An 8055-nucleotide genomic window follows, 5' to 3' on the forward strand; every position below is an offset into this window, starting at 1 on the left:
AATCAACACAATTAAAAATAAAATAGGCAGAGATCTTAAATAAACATTTCTGTAAAGGATATACAAATTGTGCACAAGCATTTGAAAAGATGTTCAATATCACTAATCATTAGAGAAATGCAAATCAAAATCACAATGAGATACCCCTCATTAGGATAGCTATCATCAGAAAAACAGAAAATAACAAGGATGTAGAGAAATTCAAACTCCAGTACTCTATTAGTAGGAACATAAAATGCTGAAGCTGCTATGAAAAACAATATGGCAGATCCTCAAAAAATTAAAAATAGAATTATTATATGATCTAACAATTTCACTTCTGGGTACATATCCAAAAAATCTGAAAGGGACTCAAACAGATATGCATGGATCCATGTTCGTAGCAGCATTATTCACAATAGTTTGAAGGTGGAAGCAACCCAAATGCCCATCTAAGAATGACTGTAAAAACAAAATGTGGAATATATATGCAATGAGATATTATTCAGTCCTACAGGGAAGAAAATTCTGATACATACTACAATGTGGATGAATCTTGAAGACATTATGCTGAAAATAAGCCAGGCACAAAAGGACAATTTCTGTATGATTGTACTTATATGAGGTACTTAAATTAGTCAAATTCATAGAGAAAGAAAATTGAGTGGTGATTGTCAGGGACTGGGGAAAAAAAAAAGAACGAGGAGCTATATTTTAATGGGTATAGAGTTTCAGTTTGGGAAGATAAAAAAAGCCATAGACATGAACAGTGCTGATGATTGCACGGTACTGCTGAACTATTACACTTAAAAATGGCTAAAATGATAAATTTTGTGGTAAAATTTAGTTTCACCACAGTAAAAAAAAAAAAAAAAAAAAAGTCCAAAAGTAAATATTAAATCATTACTGACATCTGATGAAAAAAATCAGAGGTGAAAAATTTTAAATTTTTTCCCAAGTGTAAGGTATGTTGTTTTTAAAATCAAAGCATCAAACATATATGCTATTTTCTGCATGACATAGTACATGATCTGAAAAACTATGCGTCTTGTTTTTGAATTACAAGATACCTGCTCCTTTTATTTATTACCATTTCCTCATGAAATAATGGAATAAAAACATTGCTTCTTTGGTTAAGAATGTAGATGTCTAAATACAAACTAAGTTTTATTGCTCCTTTTAACAAAAAGGTTATACATTCATGTGGAAAAATCTGAATACAAAGGTTAAAAAGAGTAAAATGCATAAATTCCATCACTGTTTACACCTTAAGGATATATCCTTCCCTCCAGTCTCACCCTTTGTAACATGTATATATACACACATATATAATGATTTTTTTTTAATTTTTATTTATTTATGATAGTCACACACACACACACACACACACACACAGAGAGGCAGAGACAGGCAGAGGGAGAAGCAGGCTCCATGCACCGGGAGCCCGACGTGGGATTCAATCCCGGGCCTCCAGGATCGTGCCCTGGACCAAAGGCAGGCGCTAAACCGCTGCGCCACCCAGGGATCCCTACACACGTATATAAAATACACATATACATATCAGGATTTTATATAAAATCTCTAAATATATATACAATTCCCTGCATGTATATGAAGAGGATACGTGTATATGCTTATGTACCGTATATGTACTTATACATGTGTACACACACACATAGAAAGAAAAACAATAGTTTTGCAATATGAGAAAGTTCTGGAGATCAATTGAACAATATAAATGTATTCAACACTTTTAATTGTGCACTAAAAATGATTAAGATGATAATTTTACGTTGTATGTATTTTATCACAATTGTACAATAAATTGTTTATAAAAATGCTTTTGATGGAAGGTGAGTTTCAAAAATCATCGCAAAAAATTATATATTGTAAGAATGTATTTTTGAAAAGTATCCCAAGGGGCACCTGGATGGCTCAGTCAAGTGTTTGTCTTCAGCTCGGGTCATGATCTCAGAGTCCTGGAATCAAGCCCCATTTCAGGCTCCCTGCTCAGCAGAGGAGTCTGCTTCTCCCTCTCCCTCTGCTCCTGCTCTCTCTCTTGTTCACTCTCTCTCTCAAATAAACAAATTTTTAAAAATATAAATAAAAAAAATAGACTATGCTAAGCCTTAGAATCCATATTAACATTATAAATAAAAATCTATACAAAAGAAATTTCATTCAGTTATTTTCTTAAAATAAATTTTTCAATTGCTTATAATTGCTTATTCATAAATTCAGTTATTTTACCAAATAAAAAATGTTACTGTTTTTGTCTGCTCTACTCAAGGTAAAATATTCCTGATAATTACAATAAAAATGTACATCATTTCATGTTATACATTGCACCTTTGACTAAAGAGCAGAAATACAAGTATCTGGTATACTAAAAAAAAGCTGAAATATTAATACTCAAAAGACACCATCAATAGATCCAATTATAGACACCTCAATCACAAGCAGATTAAGGTAAAATACATGGAAACTCTTAAATTTCTTTAAACATTGGAACCCTGACTTTGAAAACAATTCAATAGGATTAGCAAACTTTTTTGTTTTTCCAAAATCAAATGAGTTTCTTATTTATTCTTTATAGTCAAACTCTACAGATAAGAGCCTCAGCCCAGTTACTTATTTATGAATTAGGAATTAGGAATTTATTGATTTCCATGAAAATAGAGTATTTATAAATGAATTCAGAAAAATTTAATACTAATCCTTAGCACTGACATCTTTGATTCAAGAGTTTGATTGCATTATAAATAATAAACTGTTTTGCAGGAAAGTATTATTTTAAAAATTCTTAAACTACTTAAAAGCATTTTATAACTTATGTTAATAGTTTATGAATTAGATAAACATGTTTTAAGAGATCACTTGAACTCCATTGTCGGAATAATACTCCTTTTACAGATACACAAATGATTAAAACACTGCTTAAAAAATAATATACTTCCTCAATTGAAATAATTATAGATAAATTAAAAATATATGTTTATATATCTTTCTATATATATCTAGATATATCTAGATACAACAAATTTCCAATCCAAATGATTTGAATTGTTTCCGGCTTTCAGAATTGCTATCTGCTCTGTGTATCATCTATTAACATTTTGCTACATTTCTGGATAGAAATAAAATAGTTTATCTATTTTATTTTTTAAAGATTATTTATTTATTTATTTATTTATTTATTTATTTATTTATTTATTTATGAGAGACACAGACAGAGAGAGAAGCAGGCTCCATGCAGGCAGCCTGACGCAGGACTTGATCTCAGGTCTCCAGAATCACACCCTGGGCTGAAGGCAGTGCTAAACCACTGGGCCACCCAGGCTGCCCAGAAACAAAATAATTTAAAGAGTTTATATATCAATAAGGGTTATGTTAAATGTAAGCTTTAAAGTCAGGTTTGAAAGGCATTAACATAAACAGTATTTTTAACTCTAAAGTTACAATTATGGCAAGTAATCTGATTTCAAATTTGTTGTCCAAACACTAAACATCCTAGTGTAAATCTTAAAAAGGTAATATTTTATAATGTATGTTCTTTCACGGATCAAAAAATATTTGAGCCAATTTTCAAAGTTAAAATATAAAGGTGTGTAAGAAAAAAACTATGTACTCCATATGGACAAAGTAATGCAATTTCAAATAAAAGAATGTCAAGGCCATGCTCAAGGCCAAAAACACCCTTGGAATAAGTTCATGCTATTATTCAGGGAAGGAATTCTTAGGAATAGGCAGAGGTTTTATTTCATTATATAGAGCGAGGGTAAAAATGTTAAAATTATACACCAGTAGCCAACTTAATTGGATCTTCCCTTAGATTGGTAAGAAAGTTGAGTGTGACTATCATGAAAACAATATATTCTCCTCTATCATCAAATTACTGAGTGCAGAGTTTCTGGACAACTATTTCACAGTCTTTTCTATTTTTTTAAGTGTCTTTTGGCTCCAGTGAAACACAGGACATGTGCTATTTCTTTTAGGAGTGTTTTAAAATCATATACATTTAAATTTGTGGAGGGAAAAAAACTTTATAAATCAGTACTTCAACCCCAGAGTCCCCCAGAGTCAACAGGAAGTCCACAACTGACATTTTAGGGTATATCCATTTCATCAAACCATCCTATGCTTTCATCTATTGAAGAAGCCTAGAAATATCAATTCTTTTACATAGTATTATCCAGCCACACAAAAATTTTAATAATTATGTTAAATCACTGTGTGAGGCACTCAGGTGATAAAATAATGAAGAAAAATACTAACCATTCCTATAAGACCTTAGAAAGAATTCAACAGGAAAGCTTAAAATCAATCAAACAGACAAAAAAAAATAGCACACAAAGAAAAACATGCTATAACATAAAAGAGTTATGGACACAGTGCAATCAAGAATGCAAAACAAAACAAAACAAAAGAATGCAAAACAGGGATTGGTAGTCACTAAATATATTGTGGAGCAGCAAACTTGATAAGAAAATAAAATTACTTCATATTGACAGCAGGCTATATTCTACTTAAAAGAGCAAGGTCAAACCTATTCTTCACCAGTGGAGTGAAGAAGCATTGTATATTAGGAAAAATCTCATTCAATCTCTGGAAAATAGCCATGCAAAACACACAAGGCACTTGGAAACTATTAAAATGCATCTAGTTCTCTAGCATATTTCCCAAATTCAACAGGCTATGAACAACATAAGAAGACCTTTAGAAAATCATCCAGAAGTTTCCAAACGTGAAAAAGCTAATCTCTAAGAAGCTGCCCAAGTAGATATGCCAGTAGCCCTAGAGAACCTTTTGCAGTTTGAACATTGTCTGCTATGAATCACATAGTTGATTTAATAAAATACACCAAATCTGGCATCACCAAGTCAATTAAAAAAAAAAAAAGAGTGATTATCAAACAAGAAGTTTACATTCTTTGGTTAGGGTATAAGAACCACCAGTCCTTCAGTAGTATACATTTTAACTATGAATACACTCTCATGTCATCATTCTAAATGTGTGCATAAGCTTCTAGGGAGTTTTAATTATTCCAGTCATTTCAAATTCAGTTTTACTGGTCAAATACACCAAACCTGTCATTAGTCGAAAATTTCTCTAACATTCTAATTAATAATGTATACTCAAAGAATAAATATTTGATCCAAAAATAATTAAATAGACAAGCAATTAGAGCCATAATAAGAACACCAGAAAGGTAAGCCACATTCAAAGCCACCTTCCAGAAATCTATAGCTTCAGTATATGCTTAATTTGTCAATAATAAGAGCAAAGAAAACCATAGTATTACAACAATAAAATTGTTTTCATAATTTTATTAAAGAGATGAGAGATTGTTTTTTTTCCCAAATGAACTTTGATTTTTTAAAAAGATTTTATTTACTTATTCATGAGAGACACAGAAAGAGAGGCAGAGACATAGGCAGAGAGAGAGAAGCAGGTTACCTGCAAGGAGCCAGATGCGGGACTTCTCCCAGGATCCCAGAATCATGCCCTGAGCCAAAGGCAGAAGCTCAACCACTGAGCCACCCAGACACACCTGAACTTTTTATTTTAAAATATGTTTTTTAGATTTTTAGAAAACTAACAATTTTACAGAGTTTCCATATACCAACTCAACTAATTTATCTATTAATAAAATCTTCCTGAGGTGCCTGGGTGCCTCAGTCAGTTAAGCACTCAACTCTTGATCTTTTGCTCAATTCATGATCTCAGGGTTGTGAGATGGAGCCACACACTGGACTCTGCACTCAGCAGGGAATCCGAGACTCTTTCTCTCCCTCTCCCTCTGCCCCACCCCCCTTACATTCATATGCAAGCAAACACTCTCTAAAATCAATAAATCTTAAAAAAAAAAAATCTTACTTTAGTATGACAAACTCCTCACAATTAGGGAACAAATATTGACATATTATTAACTTACTTCTATAATTTATTCAGATTTCTTTAGTTTTTCCCTAGTGCTCTTTTCTTGTTTTAAATTTTCGGATTTCATTTAGGGTCGCACATTACTTGTGTTATTCTTGTCTCCCTAAGCTCCCCTTAATTGTGGCAGTTTCTGAGACTTTCTTTGTCTTGATGACCTTGATAGTTTTGAGGAGTAATGGTCATGTGTTTTGTACAATGTTCTTTAATTGCTGTCCATCTAATATTTTTCTCATGATTTAGCACTGGCATAGGTAATGTGCCTTTTCATCTCCTTATAATTAAGAGTGCGTAAGATAAACTTACTACTCTCTACATTAATCTTGATCACCTGGTAGGAGTACTGTTAGGTTCCTTTAAAGTTATCCTTTTTTTTTTTTTAATAAGATTTTATTTTTTCCAGAGAGAGAGAGAGAGAAAGAGAGAGAGAGAACTTGTGCGTGAGCAGGAGAGCACAAGCCTCAAGAGGCAGAGGGAGAGGGAGCAGCAGATTCCCCCCTGAGCAGTGAGCCGGATGTGGGGCTCAACCCCAGGACCCTGGGATCATGACCTGTGCTGAAGGTAGGTGCTTTAACTAAGCCACTCAGACACCCCTATTCTTTTTTAAAAACTTGTTGTCATACTGCACTCTTTGAAATGAATTCACTATGCACAACTTACACTTATTTTTCACCTTCTTGAGGGTAGAGTATCTGCATAGTTATTTGGAAATTTCTTGCTAGTTTCTTCTCTTCTCAGTTTATATCTTTAGCTAATTATTTGCATCAATATGGCCTCATAAATACTTAAACTTCAGGTTATAATCCAACATTTATTTTCTTGTTTAATCGTCTAGCTTTGGACAGTGGGAACACTTTCAATTGACTTTTGACATACTCCCATCATTGTGGGAGTTTTTAAAAACACTTCCTTATCTCTTAGGACTCTCAGATGCCCTAGACTAATTTGTATGTTTCCTATTCTATTCCACAATCAGCCATTTTCCCCAGGATTCCTGGTGAAGAACAGTATTTAAAAAACAACATCTGGGTGCTAAAGTTGCTCATTGTCACTGAAATATTCTTGCTTCCTAGCCCTCTCATCTAACAGAGCAAGGAAATATACCTGTGTATTCTAACCCAGGTGTATACACATATCTTTAAATATGTCTAAATGTAACAATCTGTGTCCACACTAAGCTACCAATGAGTTTATACAGATTCCTTCTACTATACTCCATCACCACATGGCTTATTCTAGCCCTTTCCCATCTGGTCCAGGTAAGCCAATCTCTGCTTATCTGTCAATTCTAACTCCAATCATGATAATCCTGACACCTACCATCAGCCATCCATTGATTTAATTGTTTAAATCCATTATACATGCAGAGTGGTATCAGAGTTGTTAATATGTACACCGGATGGAAACAAATTTATCATCTAAGTACAGTGCTCATGTACAGACTCTAATCTCCAAAGTTAATTATGTCAGCATCTTTTTTCTCCTCCCTTCTTGCAGTGAGATTGTTTCATGCATTTGCAATCGAGTTAGATTGTTTGTCCCTTTTACATTCCAGCCTGGATGTCTGACCTCTCAAAAGATTATGTTTGCATTTATTAAGGCTCACTCTGTACTGTATATTCCTTGGTTTTAGCAAGTGTATAGTGACACAAATTTATGATTAAAGAATTATAAATAATAGTTTCAATGTCTTAAAAAAATCCCACTTCACCTCTCCTTCCCCCTAAAGCCCAAAAAACCATGGATATTTCCACAGGTTATAATTTTCCTTTGCCAAAATCATACATGTCTCCTTTTCATATTGGCACCTTTCATTTAGCAATACACATTTATTATTCACCCATGTCTTTTCATATTTTGACAGCTCATTCCTTTCTATCATGAATATTATTCCACCATATGGATGTACCCATAGTTTACTTACTCATTCAATAGCTTTAAGGGGCATACTGGTTGCTTCCATTTTGTATTAATTACAAAATAATTATAAAATTATAAAATAAAACTTCTACAAAGCATATATAAAATTATAAAATAAAACTTCTATAAAGATTCATATGTTGCTTTTCATGGATTTTTTTCAACTGATTTTTCAAATCAGTTGAGTAAATATCTGTAAGTACAATTAATTGCTGGATC

Source organism: Vulpes vulpes, chromosome 10, assembly GCF_048418805.1.
Source record: "Vulpes vulpes isolate BD-2025 chromosome 10, VulVul3, whole genome shotgun sequence".
Taxonomy (NCBI): Eukaryota; Metazoa; Chordata; class Mammalia; order Carnivora; family Canidae; genus Vulpes; species Vulpes vulpes.